The sequence below is a fragment of the Panthera tigris genome, chromosome B3, assembly GCF_018350195.1.
Source record: "Panthera tigris isolate Pti1 chromosome B3, P.tigris_Pti1_mat1.1, whole genome shotgun sequence".
Classification (NCBI taxonomy): Eukaryota; Metazoa; Chordata; class Mammalia; order Carnivora; family Felidae; genus Panthera; species Panthera tigris.
The window spans coordinates 110,364,121-110,390,203 of record NC_056665.1 but is presented as its reverse complement, the minus strand read 5'-3'; the positions used below and the strand labels follow the sequence as shown (position 1 = coordinate 110,390,203).

At 49.4% G+C, this 26,083-nt stretch overlaps 1 protein-coding gene and 1 long non-coding RNA gene across 10 annotated transcripts in view; one reads left to right on the top strand and one right to left on the bottom strand.

The window, feature by feature from the left end:
• The window catches only part of PLEKHG3 (pleckstrin homology and RhoGEF domain containing G3), a 42,585-nt gene extending 35,044 nt beyond the window's left edge, over positions 1-7,541 (bottom strand). For 2 of the 5 annotated variants that reach the window (XM_042989899.1, XM_042989901.1), the window contains exon 1: positions 6,714-7,541. The gene's annotated coding sequence lies outside the window, so the exon portion shown is untranslated. Of the gene's footprint in view, positions 1-5,704 lie in introns of all 5 variants that reach the window. The other 3 variants (XM_042989902.1, XM_042989903.1, XM_042989900.1) reach the window with 2 other exon arrangements.
• A 4,327-nt stretch (positions 7,542-11,868) lies between these two features.
• On the top strand, positions 11,869-25,008 carry LOC122239630. 5 transcript variants are annotated; one of them, XR_006218912.1, is made up of 5 exons: positions 11,869-12,018; positions 12,531-12,580; positions 12,846-13,867; positions 14,077-14,499; positions 24,574-25,008. It is a non-coding gene; the product is annotated as an uncharacterized LOC122239630 (long non-coding RNA). The 5 variants fall into 5 exon arrangements; XR_006218914.1 differs by having other exon boundaries at positions 12,531-12,934; positions 13,599-13,867; XR_006218911.1 differs by having other exon boundaries at positions 12,531-13,867.
• Positions 25,009-26,083: the final 1,075 nt, after the last annotated feature.

Here is a 26,083-nt window from a genome sequence, read left to right as displayed (position 1 = left end):
TAGTCTGGAGAATTTTACTTCTGGGGAAGGAGGGAAGAACACTTCCCCAAGAGATTGCATCTGTAACATTCTATCTCCGCAATAAATGAGAGAGGTAAGGACGATACAATTACCACTTGCCGGGTCTGCACAGTGGGAACACAGCGGGGCTGGGTCAGGGTTCCTAGGCAGGGGCGGGCCCGTCACCTGAAGACTGACTAGAACAACCGGCACCAAGGCCACACACGGAAGCACCTTTCAGCAGCATCCAGAACCAAAACAAAGGAACAAAGCTTCCCTCGGAAAGAGGCCTGGGATGTTTGAAACTGCAGCTCCTTCCTCCCTGTCATTTTCTGGCCTCTGAAAGTGCTGTGTGGCACCCAGGCGGATGCTTAAATTGTAACTGTACTGAAAGCATTCTTGTTTCTAAGACGAGTGCCCTTTGGGATACCTGGCAGGCCATCTGGGCACAGCTGAATTAGGGCTGGACCTGCTTTACTTGACTAGCCGGATGGACCCCCTGAGGAGAGGGCTGTCCAAAAAGCCAAAAAACTCAAGAGAGTTTGAAAAAAGTCTTGGATAAAGCGGTGCACCTGTGCCCCAGGGTCACTCAAAAATTCAAATCTCATCCCTGCCAAGTCTTGGCTGAGTGCTCCTGGACACATTTCCAACCTTGGGTGGACTGCGTTTCCTTATCTGTGGCAGTGGGTAACACCACTTATTCTGCCTTGTCCAGAGGAGTAGTGATATTCTTACTCAAGTATCAACACTTTTAAAAGTTGTAGTCAATCTGGTCAGGAATCTTTTAAAAATGGTACACGCTTCCTTGCATGCCTTCCGAAACAGTCAAGGGAACATCATTTAACCTTTTCTGGACGACTCAAGGTCACAATTACCAGCAGAGCATCACTTATCAAAATGATGACCACCTGCCTAAGGGTCATTCCTCCTAAGGAGATCCCAGTTCTTACGCAGGTACTTGCCCTTCCTGCCGTTCCGACCTCTGTCCACTCTTACTGTCAACTCCCAGTTGCTCCGTGGTCATTTTTCCTCTCTATGCTGGTCTCTTTACAGCCTTTCCTTTGCTGCTTCCTTTCAGCTGTCAGCTTGGAAACGGGATGACACAACATATACATAAAAGTTAAACAGAGTCTGAGGGGGCTGGTGTGAAGAAAAACGTAGGAATGGAGTCCTGGCTGACTAGAGGTCTTGACTATATGCAGATAAGCAGGACCACAGGTAGGACAAGTCCTGAGGAGCACACAAGAGGGGACCCACTGCCTTCTGTGGGATATTATGGGACATATCATGGGATGAACTATACTCAAAACCACAAGCACCCCTTCTGTCCACTTTGCATGGGGGCAAATCCTGCCACGGGCCTGGCAGGACTGGTCCCAGGGACTCCAGTCAGCACCCTTCCACTTTTCCAGGCTGCAGGAATACAGAGCTGCCTGCCCCTCCGTCACAGCAGCTGACCACAGGTTAACCTCCCCAAATATCCTAGGCATTTTTAGACAGGAATAGAACATTTGTGAAGAATGTGAAAATTTCTTTAATTCCTAAGGTTTCATTACACAGCAGCAAATATTTACTTATGTTCACTTATACAGCAAGTGTTTATTGGAATCCTACGACGCAGGAAGCAATGTGCAGGAATTGGGATGTAGCAATGTGCAGGACAGAGAGAGGCTACATGAATACTGGTTCCCTTTTCTTGTCAACACTTGCCAAATGTTGCTCAAGAACCTCCAATTTACGCACGCACGCACGCACGCGCACACACACACACACACACACACACACACAGTCTTGCAGCCTGGGGAGTAAAGGATATGAATTTTTGAGAGCTTCCAATACCTGTAGTTCCAGCTCTCCTCTTGAGATGCTGTTACACAGTAAGAACTAGACTTTACTCCTCTGGCATCCCTCCTTTTATTCTTAGCTGGACCCCAGCAATAATCAACAACTTCAAGGACTCTCAAACTGTGTTTCCCAAAAGGTTGCATGGACGGCCACCATTGCGCCCACTGGAACCTTCGTCAGGACCTGTGTCCAGCCCCACAATCTGCTCAGCAGGAAGCAGAGTGAGAGTCCTTAAAAACCCATTTCCCGAGCTTAAACCAGGGCTCCCTCCCCAAAGGCCAGCAAGAGAACCATAAAAAGTCCGGCTCTCCCTTTGCCTGTGTTCCCAGATGGCAACAGCCTACCCAGGTGGGCCCTGACCCCCGCCGCTGCCTTCTTCTCCCAAATCCCATGGAACAAAACCAGGAGCAAATGAGACCACCAAGCCCAGATTATGCTCAGGACGGGACCTCGGCACAAGCTCATCACACCCTGTTGATTACACTTTATACGGTTCTGTTATACAGGAACAAAGATGAATCAAGCACTCTCTCCTCAGAGAGCTTCTAATCAAAATGAGGAGCAGAGAGCTGAGAGACCCAGTTCACAAGATAGGCCTTCATCCCAGGCAGCTAACCCCCAGAGCGGCTGCTAGCATCTCCAGATGCACCTCCTTCTGATTATGGGGTACAGGGCCCTGCCCGGTTTTCCTTCTCCTGACTTACGGCCACCCCAAATCACAAAAATGCCTGTTTGCAACTTTCTCTGAGGCCAGATTATAACCAGCCTTATGCAGTCTCTAGGCACCAATTGGCAGGCCCAGAAAACCCCGTCACCACAGGGCCTGCCTGCTGTCCTGCGTGTGCCACAGGGCCCTCAGGGGGTGTGGTCTGGCTGATGACCACTTCCCTGGGCCTCACCCCCCACAGCCCATCCCTGCTTCCTGAGCCAGGGCAGGGCCCCCAGGAAACCGCTCACCACAGCTTTGACAGCAGTCTTAGATCAGGCCCCTCCCTTTGAGGTCCGTGGTTCCAGCTAAAAGAGACTCCTCAGACTAGCCAGGCGGATGCAGCACAGAGCTGAACAGTTAGAGTCCAGGCAGAACCCAAGATAAGCCCCCTTCACAATCCTCTTGCCACCTACGCAATCTGCCCAGGCCTCCCCTTCCCCTCCCTCATCTTCCCCACCCCTTTCACTCCCTCTTGGAACATAAGTTATCTACAGGACCCTGGGAGAGGGGCGGATAGCCTTCCCAGCTGTGAGGCAGGGTGGAGAGGCCAAGGACCACGGTGTGATTCATCAGGGCTGTTTAAAAGCAGGGGGATTTCCAGAGCAAGGGAGGGCCGGGGCTACCCCCAGCTCACCCGTTGCCTGGGAAAGAGGCACACACCTGGGAGTCCAGCCCATCGGGAACCTAGGATAGGGTAGAAAAGTCTCACTAACGAGAAAGCCTGCGCTAACCAAGGTTTCTGTTTTTACCTCCCTCCAATTCCCCACCCCTGCCTAACACTTGAAATGCAAAGCCTTTCATCCAGAGTCCTTGGCGATGGCATTTAATATCTTGGACTACCCCTGCACAATTTGTTTGGAGAAATAATAAGATTATCATGTATTGAACACCTCTGTAGGCTGTGCGAAGCACTGAACATTGGTTCTCATTGTTCATGGTCACACAATACCGTACGTGGTAGGAATGATGACTAATGCCATTTTACAGGTGAGAAACATAGACTTAGAGGTTAGCACCGCAGGGCTAGCAAGCTGGAAAGCTGGGATCCAAATCCAGGTGCACCCAATTCCAAACCCTGCCCCTCAGTTCCACAGTGGGTTGCTTAACTGGGTTTCAAGCAAAGAGACAAAGGGAAATACTTCCCTCAGGCATTATCTCAAATATCCTTGTTCAGGAGGCTTCCCAGGCCACCCCATCTAAAAATGCCATCTCACCCCTTCCACGGCAATGTGCATCCACCTTCCCTATCACATGTTTCTGCTTATCACTGACATGCTTTCTATTCACTTTCTACCTTGCTTTACTGTTGGCTTCCCCCACTAGAAGTCAGTGCCATGAAGTCAAGGATTTTTGTTATCCTTTGTTCACTGGTGTGTCCCCTGCATCTATATTCATATACAGTAGGTGCCAAATAAATGTTGAATAAATGAATACTTTAAAATACACCTTAAGAAGCCTAACTGGAAGAAGAAAAAGAGGATGATCCATCCATTCAGGGGAAGAAGTGAGATGAGAAAAAGAGAGCAAGTTAGGAACCCTAAGAGGAGTCCAATTAAGAGGAAATGAAGGTCTGCCAGGTCCCCTGTGGACTCCAGTAAAGCCTTTCCTGCTGGCAGTAGTGATTTCCAGCTGCCAAGGCCCCAGCCCGAGGGCTTCTGCTGGGGAGGGCAGGCAGGCAGCCCTGGAACAAAGGCCTATGGACACGCAGCTGGCCAGAGAGGCGAGAGGCGGCACAGAGCAGAGGCCTGGGCCAGAAGGGCAGCCTGGGGTGGGGGGAGGGAGGCAAATGAGGAGCTGAAGAGGCCCCTCAGTGCAGCTGCAAAGGCAACACCCTCCCAAAGCCAAGAGTCCCCTCAACCCCCAACACAACAGAGAATAGCTAGATGGCGCCACAATTAACCCTCCAAAGTCAGCACTGGGGCCTGGGCTTGTGGCAACCCCTCCAGGCTTGGAGCCAGAGCCTTCACAAAGTTCTGGGTGGGAGGGGGGCGGGGGGAGGTGAAGGGGCCAGCCACAAGTCTGGAACACAGTCCCTGTTCCCCTACAGCCCTGGTCATCACTCAGGCCATGGCCTTTGGCCTCCTCCTGTGTAAACACAGTGACCCTGGGTTAGCTGTGGATTTGGTAAGCCAAATGTTTACCCTGGAGCTGATATCACAGGCCACGGATGTAAACTTCCACCATAGGATCCTGGTATCTGCCATCTCCTATGGCACATATGGGACATATCCAGTAACTGTAAAGCTCTTGAGAGTTCCTCCCAGTCACAGGGAGCTCTTTATTTTGTATAGGAGCTCATGGAGCACTTTCCACGTCTCTGGCTTCATCTGATCCTTACCACAGCCCCTATAGGAAACGCAGGCAAGTACCCCACTTTACTCCAGTGGAAACGGGAGTCTGAAAGATGTGTGACATGCCCAGGTCATGTTGGAGAAAGCATGGATTAGCCAGAGAAGGAAATCTGAGTTCTAGCCCCTATTTGGCCAACAGGGATAAGGCTCAAACCACCTCACATCTCTGGGCTCTACTGCCTTCATGTGTAGATAGAGCAGGCTAGTCAGAGGTGCCTTCCAGCTCAAGCGACTTTACCAATCTTTAATGCTATGCAGTAGAGCCAGGATTAAAACTCAAGCAAAATCCTGTGCTGGACTCCAAGGCCATCGCTTGTCGGCCTTGGCTAAGATCAAGTGGACTCCAAGGCTAGTGCTCTTTCCACTCTCCTTAATAGCCCACGTCTACTAAAAGGCAGTGGAAAAGCCCCGCAAAACAGCTTTTAAAGCACTCCCTCTGCTTCTAGGACTTGGTTTACCCAGAGCAGGATATCCAGGGAGCCAAGGGGTTGCCCTGCCCTCAGGGAAGGGAAAGGGTTCAGCAGCAGGAGTATTAACAGCAGGCTTAGAAGGACGAGATGAGGCACCCCAGGATCACGGGAAGGGATGAATAACAGAAGGGGTACATCTTCCTTTGATTCTTACTCTCTAGGTTTTCTGCTGGGGATGGTTGGAATGAAGTCATTCCCAGCTGAAGTCAATCAGGATTCCACTCTCAGTCCAGCAAGGAAGGTGCTAGAAAGGCACTTTCCAAAAAGAAAAGCAAGCGATGTGCTCAAAGGGGAAGTCCTCCTGGGCTGTCATTACTCTCCCTACTTACTATTTCTTAAGCAAGGTCGATGTGATTGGGCTGCATGAAGAGGCAGGGCTGGGGAGACTCTGGGAACCCCCAGTCTAGGGTTCAATGTAGTATGATGCAGTCTGAGTCGCCTCACGAGGGGCTCCGGAGCAGAAGACAGCCTCCTTCATCAGCCAACAGTTTAGCAAATGGCCTCAAGAATGAAACCCTTGCCGTGGCCACTGAGACCGCCTCCCCACCCCCACCCCGGGGCCACACCTCTCCAGCCTCCTACCAGCACATTTCCCACTCCGTTCTTCCTTTTGTTTTCAAAAGCAGCGCCAAGGAGTAAAAGTAGCTACCGAAAAATGTCCTGAAATTTCAAGTTTGCACGTCTTATCCTAGCTTTCCAAACCAAAGAGCTGAGAAGAGAGAAAATTAACCAAACAGATTTCAGGAGTGGGTGAGGTCGAGGTAGACAGTGGCAGCCAGTGGCTTCTATGCCTTCGGCTCCCGACACCTCATTTCTGGCACCCCCTCTAATCCCTTCAGTACAGGAGGAGAGATTCCCAAGAGCGAGCACCGTGTGGCACCAACCCGGAACAGGCTGCTGGCGCCCCTTGGGCTCCCTGGACCAGAGGTTGGGGTCATTCCGCAAAAGGGTCCACCCGGCCCGGGGCCCACAGTCCGAGGCAAGGGCCAGCCCTAGGGCGACCTAGCGCGCAGGGGGAGCCGGTGGGCGCAACCTCGCGGGCTTCCCCACTTTCAAACGGGGCCTCCCGGAGCCACCTGGCGCGCTCGCTCCTTTTGTTTCCGGGGTGGGGGCTACAGGACAGAAAATGTCTCCGTGCACGAGCCTCCCGCGCTCCGGTCCTCTGCCGGGAGGTCGCCTTGGAAGGCGCCAACGCGGCCCCGGGCCCTCCTCAGCCGCACCGAGTCCTCACCCCGCGGGGGGCTGGAGCGAGGGCCCGGGAGTGGGGAGGAGGGGGTCTCGGAGGGGCTCTAGGCGCTGCACTGGCGGAGGGAGAGGGGAGAAGCGAGGGCCACTCACCGCACGGTCGCCGCCCCGCTGGGTCCGGCACGCTCGGCGCGAGAGGCTGCCCAGGTGCGGCCGCGACGCGGGCGCGAGTTTGAAAGTCGCTCTCGGCAGTGGCTGAGGCTGCCCGCCGCTCCCGCCCACTGCCCAGCCCCTCGGCTGCCCGGGACGCGGCCCGCTGCAGGCGCGGCCCCCGGGGACCCCAGCCCGCGCGCGCCTTCCCAGCGCCCGGCAGGAAGTCGGGGCCGGGCGAGCGCAGCCGGAGCTGCGGCGGGAGGGAGGAGAGAGGGAGGAGCGGGCCAGGAATTTTTCCAGTGGGTGGAGACTCGGGCCCGCCGCTGGAATCCAGCAATTGGCGGCTCCGCGGAGACCCGGGGAAACTTCGCGACGCGGCGAGCTGGAGCCCGGGGTAAAGGGGATCGTGCGCCGCTAATGATTAACCCCGCAGGTGGGGCGAGCGCGCCGTCCGGACGGTGACCGTCCCGCCCCACGCGAGCGGCTCCCCGGCCGCCTAGATGTTCGTAGATTCAATGACGCACGTGGTGGGGGTCACCCCGGTGTCATAGCCAAACATCCCTCATTGTGCGGACAGGAAAGGGGGCTTTCTAGTAGGACATTAGTTGTGATCGGCATCGGGGGTCTCGATCCTGCTGGAGCAGGTCACCTCGGCCGTTTGGAGTCCGAAAGGCACGTCAAGAATGCCTCACCGCAGCTCGGTCCCTGTGACCCTTTACAAATGTAAATCCAAGCCTCTGAGAAGCTGACGAGATGAAGAAACTGGTAACTTGGCGGGAGTCCACCAAAACTCGGTGGGTAAAACAAGATGCGGAAACCTGTGTAATAGAGAACCACGTTTTCGTGAAACGAAGACAGAGAACCCGTCTCCTTCCGTTTTTATGTCTTTATGTAATCTTATGGGTATGGAAAGGCACACACCTGGGGGGGGGGGCTCTCAATAAGGACAGGCTAGATTTTGAGCAAGATCATAAATTTTAAAATGCAAAATAATTCATCAAGAAAGATAGACAAAAGATGCTGTCCAGCACAAGGCAGGAGAGAAGCCCAGGGTGGGACCCCAGCAGAGGTCCCACTGGGTAGGCATTATCACCAGTTCCTAGGGAGAAGGAATGGGACACTGATACAGAATCACTAGGTTCTGTGTAGACAAATGTGTATAGTAAACGACAAGTAAAGTTCTCGTCAAAAAGAAAACAAGCTTTAAAAAAAAAAAAAAAAAAAAAAGCTCCAGGCAAATGCAAACTCCAGGTGATTTACAGGGAGGGGAGGGGAGTTGAGACGGCGGGAGCGGAAGGAAATGGCTTTCAGGTGACTTTGAAACAGGATCCTGGCAGAGGGTGGGGTGTAGATTGCGGGGCTCTCGGCTCCAGACGGCCGGGAAAAGGGTAAGCGCTGGGCCTGACCGGCCCCGGAAGCCGGACCCACATGCCTCGGGGAGGGAGGGTCTGCTCCAAGCTTGCAGAGCCCTACATTCGCGGACTGGGAAGGTGAAAGCCGAGATTGCGGAAGGAGTTTGGGGGTAAACAGCCGCCGCGGCTCTACCAGATACAGCCGGCCAGGCTCCCGTGAGAAGCCCAAGTCCCGTCCTGCCTTCCAGGGGGCAGTCCTTCCTCATGCTTCTGCCTTTCTTTGATCCTTTCTTCTCTGATCACCTGAATCATACCAATCCCGTCCTGCCCACCTCAAATTCCAGCGTCCAAAGAAGGCCTTTGACTTCGCTAAGCCATTACTGAGTGCACTCCTCACGCCTTAGCCAGGACAGCGAAGAGTGTCAATGACAGTAATAATGACTCATTTAGTGGAGGCTTACCATTTGTAGGGAGTGGTGCTATGCTGTTGACATTGCCTTCCTCTATCCTCACAGTTACCTTGTGAGCTACTAAGTATCCTTATCCCCAGTTTACAGACAGGATAACTGAGGATCAGAGGTATCTATAGCAACTTGACCAAGATTACATAACCAGCAAAAGCAGAGTCTGACAAGATCCCAGATAAGTCCAACATTTGAGTGCTTACTAACCCTAAGTCCTTTATACAAACAACTGTAGTCACAGAAGAAGCTGAGGCAAGGTCGGCCACACAGCTAGTGTGCGACAGACCTGGGGAAAGCTGATCTTCACCATCTTTTCTGCCTTCTTTTTGACACCTGTTATATTCAATTCAGAACTTCATTATAATGTCTTGCATTGCTTCTAATTGTTTTGATATACATAACTTATTTCCTAAAACAGAAACAAAAGCTGTAATCTTTCCTCATGGCAGAAGTCATATAGGAAGTACTCTGTCATGCAGTGCTGAATTCAGATGAAATAACCCAGTTTGTGAGAAATCAGACAATCTCACCTCTAAGGATAAAGACCTGTGTCTGGGCCCAGACTCCACCAATTAGAGCCTCCCTACTTCCTGCCCCTTCAGATTCTTGCTTTAGTAGCTGCACCCTCCCTACTATTAAATCATTTATTATTATAATAATACCTTGTGCTTCAGTAATGCCTTTAATCCAAGATCTCAAAGTGTTCTAACGAATACAGATTAATTCATCATCACAGTATCCCCACAGAGATGGGGAGATGGAGGTGTTCTCCCCCATTTTATGGGTGAGAAAACCAAGACAGCACAGACGATTGAAATGACTCACTATGGAGATCAGTGGATGGGTTAGTTCTCCCGGACCCTTCCCCCGCTCCTTCCTAACTCTTGGCTGCCAACATCAGCATCAAAATTTCAAATCCCAGAGACAAAGACCATTGAGTTTTCACAATAAAGGACATTTCCAAACTGTCATTTCAGCTGCTCCATTGTGGTAGACCTCAGGAGAGGGAGGGGATGTAAACACGGTGAAGGTCCCCTGAGGCTCTCTGTGTCCAGCTCAGAGGAGGAACCTGGGTGACTGGGATGGGGGGAGGAAATCCCCTCCAAGGTGACCTAAAAAGCCCAGCCAAGCTTTGAGGTCTCAAAGCTTCCAGAGTTTCAAGTTGCATTTTAGTAATGTTTCTCAAAGTGTGAGCCACAAGCAACAAAATAAAAGACGAATTAAATGTCATCAAAATCTAAAACTTCTATGCCTCAAGGGTCATCGAGAAAGTAAAAAGACAACCCCAAAAAATGAGAGGAAATTGTTGCAAATCACTTGTCTGATAAGAGATTTACCTAGAATATATAAAGAATTCCTACAACTCAATAAAAAAAAACAAAACCCAATTTAAAAATGAGCAAGGGGCACTTGGGTGGCTCAGTTGGTTAAACATCTGTTGATTTCGGCTCATGTCATGATCTCATGTGTGAGATTGAGCCCTTAGTTGGTCTCTGCACTGACAGTGCAGAGCCTATTTGGGATTTGCTCTCTCTCTCTCCCTCTCTCTCTGTCCCTTCCCTGCTAGAGTGCACATGCATGCTCTCTCTCTCTCTAAGTAAAATAAAAATGGGCAAAAAATCAAATCGACATTTCTCCAAAAAAGATATAGAAATGGCCAATAAGTGCATGAAAAGCTACTCAACAACATTAACCACCATGGAAATAGAATCAAAAAAACAATGAGGGGTGCCTGGGTAGCTCAGTCCGTGAGCCAACTCTTGATCTCTCAGGTAGTGAGTCCAAGCCCCACATTGGGTGTAGACCTTGCTTAAAAAAATAAACATTAAAAAAATTTTAAGGGGCACCTGGCTGGCTCAGCCAGTGGAGCGTGCAACTCTTGATATTGGGGTCATGAGTTTGAGCCCCGAGTTGGGTACAGAGATCACATAAAAAAATAAAATCTTTCAAAGAAACTTTTTTAAATGAAATTTCACTATATACCCATTAGAATGGCTAAAATCAAAAACACATATAATAATTAGGATTAATGAGGATATGGAAAAATTAGAACTCTCATACATAAAAGATCAAACAGTGAACCCATGACTCAGCAATTCCACTCCTAGGTATATACAAGTAAAACCTTGGTTTGCGAGCATAATTTGTTCCAGAAACCTGCTTGTAATCAAAAGCACTTGTATATCAAAGCGAATTTCAAGAACCATTGGCTCAGTTGTGATCATGTGACGTTGGGCGTCTCGTACTACTCATATTGCAAGACATGGCTTGTTTATCAAGTTAAAATTTATTAGAAATGTTTGTTCATCTTGCAGCACACTGGCAGAACAAGTTACTCGCAATCCAAGGTTTTACTGTATGTACCCAAGTGTGTCCATACAAAACCTTGCACACGAATGTTTATAGAAGCACTACGCAATAGCCAGAAGGTAGGCACAACCCAAATGTCCATCAGTTGATGATGAATGGATAAAATGTGTATCTGTACAATGGAATATTATTCAGTCATAAAAAGGAATGAGGTAGTGGTTGGTGCTACAACATGAATGAACTTTGAAATCATTACGCTAAGTGAAAGAAGCCAGCCACCAAAACCCATATACGTACAATTCCATTTATATGAACTGTCCAAAATAAGCAAATCTATACAGACAGAAAGTAGATTCGTGGCTGCCTTAGAGCTGGAGTAGGGGTGGAGGGAAGTTGGAAAAAGATGGGGAATAGTTGCTAACGGGTTCGGCGTTTCTTTTAGGAGTGCTATAGACACTAAAAATAGTGATTAGACCAAAAAAAAAATACATTAAATTGTATACTTTAAGTGGGTGAACTGTGGGGTATGTGCAATATATCTCAACAAAACTGTTATTTTTATTTTAAAAAGTGTGAACTCCTACCACCTGTTCCAGAATTACCAGACTGCCTGTATATCAGAATCTATCAGATAGAATTCTATCAGATTGCAAGAATCTTTGGTAGGCAGGACCCAGCTCTGTATTTTCTCAGAGAACACTGAATGAAGTTCAATGTAACACGATGCCCTTACAAGACAGTGATTCAGAGCCTTGTGGCCCCCAGGCTTCCTGAAATGAATAAAATGGAAGGTCTGTAACTCACTCTGAGAGGGCAAAGGCCTGGGGGTTGAGTAGGGGGGAGAACTGAAATCCCTGTCCTGAAGTTCTTTATTAATTGCTTCTTTCCCCAAGTCTAAACCCCGTATTGTCAGAAAAAAATCTGACATCAGAAAGGGGAAGAAGGTGTGGGGGAAGGGATAGGAAGACTTCCTTCCCCCCCCCCACCCGCCCCTACCTTCAGGCTCCCAGCCACTGCTGTGAAGAGCTCTTGAAGGAAATGAGCTGTTTGTTTGAGTTTGTGTCTGCAACAGAAACATTTGCCAATCACTTGTGGTTTTTCAAGAACCTGGGAGCTGCTTGCGAACCATTTCTGGAGATCCACTTATGTTCACCTTCGTTATCGGCAGATAAAGGAGCTGTAAGTCAGCATTTACGACACCTGAGACCAGAGAGCTGGCACTAAGATATCAGCCTTTAAGGGTCTAGGGGTTGATTTACACACTGTCCCTTCTTGAATTTTCCGCCTTTGTGCCAGATGTTTTTCTATTTGCACCATCACCTGTATGATGGATGAGGTATAAACATGGAACAGTCAAGCTTTCCCCAGCTTAATGCTAAAGTGAAAGATTTTCTGGGGTGGGTTCAGAAACTATTAGCTGAAATGGTGTTGTGAGTTGTCTGTGTACTTCTTTATCTGTGTTAATATCCCATAGGACTGTCTGCTTCTAGCTGAGATTTTCAGACCTGGGCATTCATAAGAATCATCTGAGAACTTTCTGACGCAGGACTGAAGCCACCCCTAGGAATCTGCATTTTAATAGCAAGTGACTCAGATGTATAGACCACATGTGGGAAAAGTGATCTGAATTCTACCTTTTGTCTTTTCCCCTCCTGGCCCTTCCTCTTCCTCCCCTCCTTCCCCAAACCCAGGACTTGAAATAGAAGAAACCCTGCAAAGCCAATGCTCCAAAGATAAAAAGGTATGACTCTTAAGACCTCACGATGTTGGAACAAATCAGGCTATGACATGTAATCAGATGAAAGAGTTCCACCTTGATTCATGTGAAATGCTTCATCCTCAACACCTCGGTGACAAGTGGGGCGGGGTGCACCTACGAAGTACGATACTGTAATGCTCGGAAAACAAATTAATGAGAGCTTAATTAGGAGGTAATTGCCCAGTTACTTGCAGATGGAAGCAGTTCTTCCTAACTGTAATTTTGGTTGTTGATGTTTTCCTTCTAGACAGGGACCTGTCGGTAGACTCAGCCCTGGCTTCTCCATCTTGCCCAAAGAGTACAGAGCAGTTGTTCCAAGAAACCAGTGGGGCCCAGGTCAGCATACTCTTTCTTTGGCTTCTGTGCCAGCCCCTGCAGGAAGCATGGGTTGGTTATAACCAGATTAGGGCAACTGGGACCCAGTCCCCTCTATTTTTCTAAGTCACTAGCATCTCCCCCAGGAGAAATGAGGAACTGATCCAGGGGTGGAAGGAATAATCGTTCCTCCGCACAGTGACCAGGCTCACAGAGCCCACGCAGTCCTATCTTATTCGTGGCTGCCAGCCCCCCCCCACCCCCCCATGGAAACCTCGCCTACCTTCAGAGGCGGTGCTTTGTGGAGACCACCCTGGCTCACTGTCCTCTTCACCCTCCTGCTACATGACTGCACTCTTCTCAGCCCGAGAGGGTTGTCAGGGCTTCTTCCAGTCCCGAAAACCTTGGATTCTGTCATTCTAAGGAATCCCAAACTGGATCATTCAGCAACTAGCTCTCTTTCCTCTTCACCTCCAAGCTTGATTGACTAGGGAGAAAAATCTGGCTTCCTACCCCCTGACTCCATAATCCAAATACACTTATCTGAGGCCTGTGGTTGTCCTCAGCCTGCTAGGAAGATTAGGGGGTTAGTATTGTGCCAGGAGCAGTGCCAAGTGCTCCATGAGTATTCTCATTCCTTCCTCCCAACCATCCTTTGAGGCAATAGTTCTCTCCCATTTTACAGGTGAGAACATCAAGCGTCAGGTCAAGTCACATGCCCCAGGTTATGTAGCTCTTAGCAGCAGACCCAGGACATGTTCCCAGGCCCCTCTGCAGCCGAAACTTGTACAACCAAAATACCTTACCTGGCTCCCAAGGAGCAATCAAACTCCAACAGATGGGAGCAACTTGAGTAAATTAAACCCAAGGAAAGAAACGTCCCCTCCCTGCTCTTCTGAACCAAACTGCTGTGAATTGCCTCGCAACTGACTGGAAAGCCTGCTAGGCTCACAAGTAAGTTACAGACCTGTTCCAGGGGCTGGTATATCGAGTGATTGGGAGAAAAGGAGGAATGTGTTCAAGGTCATAAGATGATGGGGGGGGGGAGCAAAAGTCTCTAAATACTGGTGACCTCTCAAGCTAGCTGGCTCTGAAAGGTAAGGCAGGACCTGGCAAGCACAGACTCTGTAGTCCTAATCATGGCTCTGCCGCCTATCCCCCAGGAATAGAACTCAGAGAACACCCTGTCCTGCCTGCCCCTGGAGAGACAGGAAGCAAAGCTGCGGTTTACCAAGTCCTGCTGGAGGGAGTAGAGAGTCGGCTTCCTCCTGGGCTCAGAGACTCCTGCAGAATTATTTCCAGAACCTTCCTCAGCCCAGCTGCCTGCATGCTACCAGTCCTCACAGTGGAATTTGCTGTTCCTATGACAACACTCCTGCCGGCTCCCTCCCCCAGCTCACCTACATCCCTGTGACCTCATGGAAAGGCACATTCTCGGGCATCCAGACCAGATAAGGAGGGTTTTGCAGTCTCTCTGGAAGCATGGTGGTTAAGAGCACATGTTTTGGAGTCAACATACCTGAATACTGCTGTTTGGTCAAGCCATTTAATCTCTCATTGTCTCAGTTTCCTCATCTGAAAACGGGGTGAGTAGTAATACGTATCTCATAGGGTGTTTTCCAGGAATAAGTGAGAAAACATTTGTAAGGAACACATGGTTCCTAGTCCACAGAAAGAGGTAGTTTATAATGTTATTTGTATTTTTGCTTCTAAGTGTTAGGTTCCCAAGCCCCACCTCAGCATCCTAGTTTCCCTAATGCCATTTCAAGTCAAAGAATCTTACAACTGGAAGAGACCCTATGGGCCTGCGTGACTCAGTCGGTTGAGCCTCTGACTCTTGATTTCAGCTCAGGTCATGATCCCAGGGTTATGGGATCAAGTCCCATGTCAGCTTCCATGCTCAACATGGAGCCTGCTTGGGATTCTCTCTCTTTCTTCCTCTGCCCCTCTCCCCATTTCCTCCACTCACGCACTCTCTCTCTCAATCTCTCTCTAAAATAAAATTTTAAAAAAGAAAAAGAAAGAGACCCTAGAAGTCACCTAACGTAAGTATTTTTTCTTTATGCAATTTTCATATATATCTCTAAGAATGAAATAAAACCAGTAAAGAACTTAGCACCTGCCCGGGATATGTTTAATAAGTGTTAGGGTGTGTGATAGTTAAGGTTATAGGTCAACTTGACTGGATCATATGATGCCCAGACATCTGGTTAAACATTATTTCTGGGTGTGTCTATGATGAGAGTGTTTCCAGAAGAGAGTAGCATTTGAATGGGTCAACTGAGTAAAGTGGATTGTGGATTAGGTGGGCATCCTTCAATTCATTGAGGGCTTGCACAGAACACAGAAATGAAGAAAGGTTGAATTTGCTCTCTGCCTGAATGTGTGAGTTGGGACACTGATCTTCTCCTGACCACAGCACTCCTGGTTCTCAGGGCCACCTGGGTGGCTCAGTTGGGTAAGCATCTCACTTCAACTCAGGTCATGATCTCATGGCTCGTGAGTTTGAGCCCCATGTCAGGCTCTGTGCTGACAGCTCAGAGCCTAGAGTCTGCTTCAGATTCTGTGTCTCCCTCTCTCTCTGCCCCTCCCCTACTCATGCTCTGTCTCTGTCTCTGTCTCTCAAAAATAAACAAACATTTTTTAAAAATCTTTTTTTAAAGAGAAGAGCCAGAAAACAATTAGAGAATAGTCGAGGGCCTAACTGTGTGGTATCTTCTGTGTTCTTAGATGGGACTATTACCACAGCTGAACAGAGGAAAGAGATTCTCTCCCTTTTTACAAATGACCCAGAAGAGACATATTCAAATAGTGTTGGCTTTTAAAGAATAAGGATATGTGCTTATGTTGAAGATCGTCTCATCACTCAAAAAGCCTTTAAATTACTTTAATGGCTTCAGTATTGGCAAATACTGGGCCTCAAATGTTGGGGTAGGATGTTTGGGAAATAGCCAAATGCCATTCAAACTCAAGTCTGGTGGAAAAATGTAATCTCTAGCTGCATTAAAATGGAGCTATGACAGAATGAGGAATGACAGTGGGGTGAGGACACCAGTTTCTTCCATGTGGCCCCTGAGCCAATTCTGAAGGCATTTCCAGAGAGGACTCAATTCCCCCTGTGCCCTTCCTCACCTGCACCCACCCTCTGGGTCTGCTCTCCTCCCCCGGGAGAGAGAAGCTGAGAGAAGTCTGAGGCACAGAGTCACTTCTAGTCTCCACTAACCCATATGTCCTAGGGACCCTTCCCTGGGAGGTCTCAGCCATTAAGCAAAGATCTACATTCTCACTTCCTCCTCCTTTCCCTCCATCCTCCCTCCCTGATGTGAGGAGACCGCAGAACTTACTAGGGGGGTGCACCCCCGACCCCCCGGCACACGAGTGGATGTTTATTTCCCACTGAGAAGAGCTGCACACAGACCTGACTCCTATAGCTCCCACACTTGTTCTCACAAGTTTCTAATCCACATTCATGGCAGTTCTGTTAATGTGCCAGGCATTATGTTGGCTCCTGTCAAGGACATAAAGGCATCAGACCCCATCTCTGACCTCAACCAGGTGGGAGAGGGGATAAACTGCAGACGTTTAACAGTAAGATCTTTAAAATGCCATTGTAGACAATGGAAGCAGACACGGTATAAGTTCGCTATTTTTTTGGTAATTCTACACGGCACTAAAAGCCAGAGAGCAGAGAACTTATGCATGCTAGAGGCTAGAGTAATGAGGAAAGACTTCTTGGAGGAGGAGGCCTCTAACTAGAGTCTTGAGAGACAGAGAGGATTTCGGGGGGGCTGAAGAGGAGAGGAAATATGAGGAGCAGAAGACAGTGCTGGGAAGGCGAACCTATGGTCAGGATTGGTCTGTGTGTGACGCTGGCACATCTCGGGTGAGCCATCTCGGGTGCACTGGTATTGCAGTCTGGTCATTCTTTTCAGGTGTCTTGGCCAAGACCTGAACTTGATCATCAGGCAGAGACTTCTTCCTCCCAGATATTCAGACCTAATGACTCTGTATTAGTAAGAATTCTTTTGGTTGCAAGTGACAGAGACTCAACACTAACTTAAGTAGAAGGGGCTTTGTCTCTTAGAACTAGAAAATCCAGGGATGGAAGTATGTTAGCTTGCAAGAGCGTCAGGGCACAGCTGCCTCTGATATTATTTTACGGCTCTGTTTTCTCTCCCTTTTTCTACTCTACTAAGAACCACTTTATAGGCTGGCGCTCATGGCAAGGCAGGGAAATGGCTGTCCAGGGCCTGAGATTCACATTCTCTGAGGTTATCAACCCCAGTGGAAAGAGTAGAAGTTTCCCTCCTATTCCCTCTTCATACCCCCTTGTCTGGATCCCTGACAAACGAGGTAAAAGAGGTTCACTGACAGAGTCCCAAAGTTGGCTGTCCTGTGGGGAATACCTGTGCTGTTTGGGGTGCCCCCAAAAGGCTGAAAGGACAGTATGGGGGAGAAGGCAAGGCTGTGCAACATTGTTCTGGAAAACCCCGTTCCCTGTTATGGACTTCACAGGTAGAGACATGTCCCCACTTCTTCCCATCCCTAATAGCTAGACTCTTTTCATAGGAAAACAAATGGTTAATTGCTAGGAAGGCTTGTGTAGGGACAACAGGTATCTATCACAGGACACTGCAGCAGGGTTAGTAACTGGATAAACATCCAAAGGGATGTAGGTGTTTCAGGAGCGGGGTCTAGCTCAGAAGACTGGGTTACGCTGGTATGCCTTTATACCATGGAAAATTCAAGAAATGGATTTGGTGATGAGCAGAACAGAATCCTTGCTGCAGGCCAGAACTCACTTAAAGGGCTTGGGTGGCAGCTTCAGGACTGTAGGACTGTAGAGCAAGGACACAGTAGGTGTCATACTCAGGAAGAGCAAAATCTCAGAGCCTAAGGCTGCCCTGGACTCAATATTGGGTGGGAATTGAAGGCATTTCTACACTGCTCATTCTCTGCTTTTGAATTCTCAGTAGGCAGCATGCTCTGGAGGCCCCAGGATAAGGGAGCAGCAGCTACCAGTCACTCCGGATCAGAATCATAGAGGAAGAAAGCGAGAGGAGACCTAGGGCAGTGCTGTCCAAAAGACCTTTCTGTATTCACGGAAGTATTCTGTATCTGCAATTCCCATTATGGGAGCCACATAAGGCTACTGAGCACTTACGGTGTGGCTAGTGCAACTGAGAAATTGAGTTTTTGATTTTATTTAATTGAAATGAGTTTACATTTCGATGGCCACCTCTGGCTAGTGGCTATGGACTAGATACTAAGTCTTAGAGAACATCCTTCCTCCATGCACCTCCAGGGCTTGGAAGGGAAAAAGGCAGGATAACTTGGAATGGAACATCCCAGTGAACGATCTACGTCAGGAAAGGCAGATGGCGCAGAATTGGGAAATGAGGAAGACCCCTGGTGTCAGCCTCCTTCCTAGACACAGACATCAGTTGCCTGAACTCTGGCAACTGTCACCTAGCCTCTCCCCCTGAGAGCTACTGCCTCTGAAAAGAACCTCCTAAAAGGTCATCTGAGGCTACCAGGTGGCTCCAAAGCCACAATCCAGTGAGGAAGGAAGTAACTTCCACACCTCGCAATAGACCCATAGGGAACACCCTCCCCCCATGATATGGGAGACCCCATATCCCACGACTCTTCCCCCACTATGGAAAGTATCTCATGCTATGCCTGAGGACCCCATTAATGGTCAGGTCCCTAAGGGTTTTCAGTTCCACATGTGTTGACTGAATGCTTTGCAGATCATCAGAGGAAAAGCTGAACTTAAATAATTTCCTGTCCAAGAACAATCTGTCACCTAACACAGTAGGAAACCATCCAAGCTAGCCAGCAGAGTGACATGGCCCCACCCACAGCCTCCAGCCTAGAAAGGGATCTGGGCTAGCAGGACAGTCAGGGACTAGGTGAAAGAGTCCTGATAACCCAGAAGAGACCTAAATGAGCCCTGCAAATTAACAGCAAGGCACAGGCCCAAGACCAAAAGGAGAAAATGAGCTGGTGGGAAAGGCAGACAGTTAATCAGGTGGAGACTTGTCTTCCCACTGAACTCAGATCACAGCTTTGCCCAGCTACCAGAAGCCAGGCCAGGGCACTGGGTAGATTCAGGCAGGGCTGCAGGAGCACCAGCAGAGGTGGATGGATGGCAAAGTGGACTACATGCCAGGCTTATGCCAAGTTGGCTCCTTTCTGTGCACTTTCCATGCTATTCCATGACTCCGCTTCACGCTTCCTCCAGCTTACAGACCATCCCAGAAGTCAGACCTTGACCAACTCCCCAGCTGTCAGGAGGGTGAAGGCAGGAAGCCCTGGGCTTGCTCTGGCCCAGGAGGGACTTGAAACAAATTCTGGGCCTTTTCTGGCCATAGTTTCCACATCTATTTGGGGTGTCCTTTTTTAAAATATAAATTAAGCTTGCATGCATATTCATTGCAACATTATTTGCAATACCCAAGAGGTGGAAACAACTCAAATGTTCATCCATAGAAAAATGGATAAAGAAAATGTGGTCTAAAAACAAAAAAAAAAAAAAAAGAAAGAAAGAAAAGAAAATGTGGTCTATATACACAATGGAGTATTATTCAACCTCTAAAGAAGAAGGAAATCATGTTACATGATACAATGTGGATGGACCTTGAAGACATTATGCCAAGTGAAATGAGACAAATGTTGCATGCTTCCATTTACATGCGGTATCTAAAGTTAAGTGAAATTCATAGATACAGAAAGTAGCATGGTGGTTGCCAGGGGCTGTGGGGCGGGAGAAATAAGGAGTTGTTCGATGATTATAGAGTTAGTTCTGCAAGACGAAAAAGCTCTAGGGATTTGTTGCACAAATCTAACCAATTCACAAATGTGAATATGGTTAACACTGCTGGACGGTACATTAACAGTAGTTAAGATGGTAAATTTAGTCACGTGTTTTTAAGCCGAAATCAAGGGTCAGACGCTCAACCAATGGAGCCACCCAGGCACCCCTATCGTTGTAACTTTAAACAGCATGCTTAAAGCTCGCTTGGTTTTTGGTTGGGTCCATGTTCCGCAGTCTCCTTGCTCAGTGAAATGCGTTCATCACCTGGCTTTCCACAGAGATGTCCCCTTCGGCCCCCAACTTCTGCCAGCTGTATTTCTACATTTATATTGTTGCGGTTGATAGCATTGAATTCCATCTTTCTCTTTCACAGTCGATTGATTCCAGAAGTTGAAAACCAACCCACCACGCTTACATAATTGTGACTCTGTGGGTATGGTTATCTCAGTGTGGCAACGCTACATTACGCACCCCGTGGGTCCACTGTCACAATGGAGAGGACCTTCGAAAAGGCGCGGAGGACAGCTGGTTGGGTGTTTGGTGCATAGGAGGGCGCGGAACATGATGGGTTCCCACACTTGAGCAAATGTGTCATTTTTTGCGGATTCCTCACAGTTAAAACAACAATCAAATAAGGGCAGAGATCATGGAGTCCACCATCCTAAAGGAACTAAACTGTTGCCAAAATGGGAAGGTCCCCTGTGATCCACCCAAATAAAATCTTCCCACCCGCCAGCCTGCACGACCTCTATAATTAGCAATTCGCTCCTTTGCATTAAGCAAAGCCCTCAACGTGGTGTCATCTAATATGCAAATATTTCTGGGAGGGCTGCCACACTAAGTGGCTGACAGCTAGGTGCCATCCAGTCTTATCAGATAGCCGCTTTCCTGTGTGTCCGGAAGGGTGAGCCCGAGTTGGCTCTGATAAGCACAGCCCCGAGCAGACGCTGTGGCCTGAGCCCGCCCTCCCTAGAAACTGGAGTGGGTGATGGCTGAGCTCCCCTCACGTTATAGCTCCCACTCTCACCGGTGACCCAAGCAGCTCTCCCAGGCCTGGGAGGCTGGTGTCAGGTAGCAGTGGAGGAACCTGAGGTACCACCGTGGCTCCAGCTGTTCCACCTCCCAACCCAGGCCCGGGCCTCCACCTGCCCCGAGCCAGTACGGGAAAGGAGGGGACAGATAGAAAGATAACCAGGGAAAGAAGGCTGAGGCTCCCGGGTGGCTCCAGGGAAAACCTGAAGGGGCGTTGGAAAAGAAGTCAAGGCGGGGGGGGGGGGGGGGGGGGGGCCCTGCCTGTCTCGAAATTCTGGGGTTGGCCTAAACCGAGGAACGCTCTCTCCACTCCCCGTTTTTCCGTCCTAGCTGGCGCAAGAATGATTTGCTTCGTGTCTGACTCCACCATATGCTGCAAGCTCCCTGAGGGCAGGGCCTGCCCCGTCTTGTCTCCACATGTCTTATCCCCAGCACAGTACACAGCGGGTTGTGTGTGTGTCCAGCCAACGTGTGCTGATGGAATGGAGCATGAGCCCTATGCTCTTTGGTTTGCAAATGCCCTTCTCCCCAGCAGATCTAGAACTTATTTTTCACTGTCCTTGTGCATCCGGGCAGTGTTAGCTCGTTACATGTGGGTTGAATCCATTTGAAACGTTAAGAATTAAAAGGAAAGGATTGCCTCTTTGGCCAGTGCAAGGGTCTTCTGGGTTGCTTTATGGCGTGCATGTAGCATAGTGTATCAGACTTCTTGCAGCCCAAGTTTCCCTATTAAGAGAAGGAGTGACCCACCTGCCAGGAAAAGTGGCTTTTTGGTGTCCATTTGGCAGTATTTACAATATTCTTTTAAAAAAAAAATTTAGGGGCGCCTGGGTGGCTTGGTCGGTTGAGTGTCCGACTTCGGCTCAGGTCATGATCTCACCGTCCGTGAGTTCGAGCCCCGTGTCAGACTCTGTGCTGACAGCTCGGAGCCTGGAGCCTGTTTCAGATTCTGTGTCTCCCTCTCTCTCTGCCCCTCCCCTGTTCATGCTCTGTCTCTCTCTGTCTCAAAAATAAAAATTAAAAAAAAATTAAAAAAAAATTTTAATGTTTATTTATTTATTTATTTATTTATTTATTTATTTTTGAGAGAGAGAGAGAGAGAGAGAGAGAGACAGAGAACAATTGGGGAAGGGCAGAGAGAGAGAGAGAGAGAGGGAGAGAGAGAGAGGGAGACACAGAATCCAAAACAGGCTCCAGGCTCCGAGCTGTCAGCACAGAGCCTGACGTGGGGCTTGAACTCACAGGCCAGGAGTTGAAGCCGGACCCTCAACTGACCGAGCCACCCAGGTGCCCCAACAGTATTTACAGTACTAATGGATATCCCTCAGACCTGTGGGAAATGATGTCTATACAAGATTTTTCACTGCAGCTTTGTTTGAAATAGCAAAAGGCTGGAAACAACCTAAATGTCCCATCCATTGAGATGTAGTTAGTAGACGGTGGTACTTCCATATGGTGGAATCTGATGCAGCCATAAAACAGAGAGGAAGCCCTTTATGTACTGATATGAAACACTCTCCAAGACATATTGTCAAAACTGAGGGAAGTAAGACTCAGAACAGTGTTTGTGGAAGAAAAAATAATATGTGCATGCACGCTTACTCATTATATAAAAATGTTTCTGGAAAGAAACATAAGAACCTGGTAACATCGGTTGTGGGAAAGAAGGTGGTGTGGGGGGGGGCGGTTTGGGGACCCGGTAGAAGGGAAACATCACTGCGTACCCTTCTCTGCCTTTTGAATTTTAAATCATGTAACTGTAACTTATTTGTAAATGTAAATACAATTACACTTTTATTTTTTAAATTATTTATGTTATTTATTTATTTGAGAGAGAGAAAGAGAGTACAAGTTGGGGAGGGCCAGAGAGAGAGGGCCGGGGGGGAATCCCAAGTAGGCTCCGCACCGTGCAGAGCTGGACTCAGGGCTTGAACCCATGAACGGCGAGATCATGACCTGAGCCGAAACCAAGACTTGAACCCTTAACCGAGTGAGCCACCCAGGCACCCTTACAAGTACATTTTTGAATAAATAATAACAAATGCCTCTTGTATGTCAGGCTATATCTTTCAAATCCATTTTGTAGTTTTAGCACAACTCCGTGAAACACATAACATAATCCCCATTTTCCAAATGAGACAGTTGAGACTTGGAGAAATAAAGCACATACCTCAGTTCCCACAGACATAAAATAGGGGAGCTGGGATTTAACAGGAAATTCAGGCCGGCTTCGAGCCCCTGTGCTTCCGTCTTGGGGCCCAACTGCTTCCTGTCTAGTTTTCCTTCTCCCAGCAATGGGTGCTTTATCCCAGGGGGGCCATTTGTAAGCCCACTAAAGAGCTGACTCAAGGAAAGCCCTGCTTAGGCACAGCAGAGTCCTAAACAGGGAGGTTCTGGGAGCTTGTATGAGGCTGTGTGTGTGTGTGTGTGTGTGTGTGTAAGAGACTATTATGGGTGTATGTGGGCATGTGTGAATGTGTGCACATACGTGAGCGTGCAAGCCTTGTGTGAGTGTGTGAGCATGCGACTGTGTGTGACTTGTAAAGTGTGTATGTGAACGTGTGAACATGTGTGTGAGTGACTGTGGAAAGCGTGTGGTTGTGTGTGAGTGTGACTGTGTGAACAGTTATGAGTGTGTAAAGAGCGTGTGGTTGTATGTGAATGTGTGTACGTGCGACCGTGTAAAGCCACATGTGTGTGAGTGATTGTACGGAGGCCCGGGAGGCGTGATGGGGGGGAAACCAGTCACTGAGGCGGGCAGAAAGCTGAGGGGACCGTTGAATGGGAGCCTCTGTGGGGAGTGGGAGGGGAAGGCAGGGCAGGGGCTGGGCCAGTCTGGGTGGAGCTGAGGGGAGAGGCTGGGAGAGAAGGCCCCACGGCAGCCGGCCAGATGGCTACAGGAGCTACCACGCCCCGGGGGGCTGCAAGTCTCCACTGCACTCCTCAAGCCAGGGACCCAGGAAGCAACATCCCTACCCCAACATTCCACCTGGGCCCACCTAACCGGGTGAGACCCAGCAGGGACAGTCACTAAGCGCATGGGATAACTTGGGTGCAGCTGGAGGTACAGCTGAGAGAGTCCATGCACGTCGCAGCTGGCAAGCTGCTTCCCTCTGCCCTCCATGCCCCGTAAGTTGTCACTCCCGCGCCCAAAGCTAGAGCTGCAGAGACAGACAGGCCCCCTGCCTCCACCCTGGTCAGACTGCAGGGAGGGCATGAGGCCGGGGAGGGGAGGAGAGGGGAGAGGGGGATGAGTCTGGGAAGGGTGGAGGGACTGGAGGGAAAGGGGGATGTTCTAAGAACAGGTTTGGTGTGGCTGTGTGCAAACTTCGGCGCCCTGAGGGCTGAGTGATTGCACTGCTGGCTGCTTCCTCCCCATCCCGCCGGAGCACCTGGCACCCTCCATGCCTCGGCTTGGCCAGATGTGCCAGACTGACTGCATTGGGTCCAGATGTTGATGTGGCAGTCCAGCCTCTATCCTGACCATTGCTGCCACTGTGTGTGTGTGTGTGTGTGTGTGTGTGTGTGTGTGTGTGTGTGTGTGTGTACACTATGTGAGCAAGTGAAAGGGGTCCTGACAAGAGATTTTCTTGCCCCTGGAGCTGAGGGAAACATCATCTCCTCTTGATGGTCTTAAAAAAGCCTGGGTCTCCAGGGAAGGGCACTGTTATGGGCTGAATTTTGTCCCCAAAAGATGTTGAAGTCCTAACCCTCAGTACCTGTCAATGTGACTTTATTTGGAAATAAGATCTTGGCAGACGTAATCCAACACAACTGGTATGCTAACAACGGGGAAATTTGGTTACAGACACCGACACGCGCACAGGAGGATACCACGTGAAGATCTGGCAGGGACAGGATGATGCATCTACAAGCCAAGGAGCCCTAAAGATTGCCAGCAAACTACCAGAAACTAGGCAAGAGGCATGGAACAGACTCTCCCTCACAGCCCTCAAAAGGAACCAACCCTATCAACATCTTGATCTCAGACTCCTAGCCTCCAGAAGCAGAAGACAATAAATGTCTGTTGTTCTGGGCCACCCAGTTTTGGGTGCTCTGTTACGGCAGGCCTGGGAAACTAAGACGGTCACTGGAACACGATGACCAAGCACATGTACTTAACCTGAGACCCGAGTTTGACTTCCAGCTGTGGCATTTACTAGTTTTGCCCCTTTGGTCAAGACAACTGAGGGGCACCTGGGTGGCTCAGTTGGTTAAGCAGTTGACTTCATCTCAGGTCAGGATCTCGAGGTTCATGAGTTTGAGCCCCACCTCAGGCTCTGTGCTGACAGCTCAGAGCCTGGAGCCCGCTTCAGATTCTGCGTCTCTCCCTCTCTCTGCCCCTCCCCCACTCATGCTCTGTCTCTCTCTCAAAAATAAGTAAACATTAAAAAAAAAAAGACAGTCGAGTCCTCTGAGCCTTCATTTCTTACACTTAACGTGGGCCTGGCAGGAGCACAGCCCTCCTAGGGCTGTCATGAGGTTTGGGTTTGGCCCAGTGCTTGGCACCTGCCAGGGCTATTATTGCAATTAAGAACACACTTGTTTTTCAGGGTCTCTGTCAAAATTCCTGATGACAAAGTTTTCTCCAACCTGCACAGAAAGTCCAAACATGAGAAGCCAGAAAAGGAAAACAGTAGAGAAAGTCATATTTGGGGAGAGCCTATTGTACCAGGCACGGTGTCGTGTGCTCTCCAGAAAAATCTAACTTTGAGCACTCGAAGACTCAGAAGTGTGAGACGTGGGTCCGGGGAAGAGCCCACAGGAGGCGACGGAGGAGGAGGGGACATATCTGACATGGAGGCAAGGCAGGAGCCTCAAGAGGAAGGAACTCTCAGGCCCTGAGCTCCCCTCACCCTCTCCCCACCCAGGCTCGGGTGATCTGCTGGAGTGGGGAGGCACAGGGTGGGGGACGTGCAGACCACAGACATCACTCCAGCAGAGCCCCAGTCACCCAACCGCAATAATGCGCCTTTCTGCCCTGCTGGAGACAGAGGGTATTGTGTGCACCGGCTGCAGCCTGAGATGCACCCTCAGAAAGGGGGGATTGTCTCGGGCAACCTCCATGGCCTGGGGCTGCCGCCCTGCACGTCACAACAAACCCAGAGCAGGCAAAGGGACGGCCACTCTCCCGGGACAGGGCGCCTTTGAGATTCCAAGCTTCAAGACCCCATGGAGCCAGGGCAGACAAGGAAAGCAAGAGGTCTGGGACAAACTGGATCATTCAGAGCTGAGGGACCATTTTGAAGGCTCCCAGGGGGAGCCTCACAAAACCTACATTCAGAACATGTGTTGGGAAAATCAACGGTTAAGAGCAG